The 640-nt window shown below is 60.6% G+C and overlaps 1 pseudogene; it reads right to left on the minus strand.

Annotated features, from left to right (window-relative positions):
- Positions 1 to 221: 221 nt before the first annotated feature.
- Positions 222 to 602, minus strand: LOC100548829 (annotated as a pseudogene).
- Between the last annotated feature and the right edge of the window lie 38 nt (positions 603 to 640).

Raw genomic sequence — 640 nt, forward strand, 5'->3', positions numbered from 1 at the left:
CAAACAAGGCATCAGGAGGCAAAGGAGAGAGTGGAAGAGGGGAAAGGCAAACATGGACAGTGCTTCCTGAGAGCCCATGGTGGACCTGTTCATTTGCAAGAACAGGCATTGTGTTGGCATTGCTTGGACCCTACAAAAACAAGATCCCAATGCTCCAGCGCAGCTCTGTTAATAAATTCTGGATCCTGGGAGGTCTTTCTCCAGGGCCGCTGCCAGCAGCTTTAGCAGGGGAAGAACCTCCTGCCACTGAAGCGGCCGCCAAAGCCAGAGAGGCCAAAGCCTCCAGAGGAGATGGGCACACCCTCAGAGCTGAGGATGCTGCCAACGGCAGCGGAGGTGGAGGATCCGACGGCGGTGTTCTGCGGGAAGGAGCTGAGGATGGGTCCGGGCAGGGTCACCACCACGGGAGAGGGCTGGATGAAGACGTTGGAGTCCTGGCACTGCCTGACGCAGGGCTCGTTGCAGCTGCTGCCCAGAGGGTGGGGCCGCAGGGCTGGCAGGGCAGGCGTGGCACGCACTGGTCGTAGCAGGACATGGCTTGAGTGTGGAGGGGCACCTGTTGGGACAGAGGGTCAGGAGGACACCGAAGCGAGAGAGGAGCATCCCGCCATCCCAGCAGGAGAGAGCCAAGGCACTGTGC

Source organism: Meleagris gallopavo, chromosome 29 (genome assembly GCF_000146605.3).
Source record: "Meleagris gallopavo isolate NT-WF06-2002-E0010 breed Aviagen turkey brand Nicholas breeding stock chromosome 29, Turkey_5.1, whole genome shotgun sequence".
Lineage (NCBI taxonomy): Eukaryota > Metazoa > Chordata > Aves > Galliformes > Phasianidae > Meleagris > Meleagris gallopavo.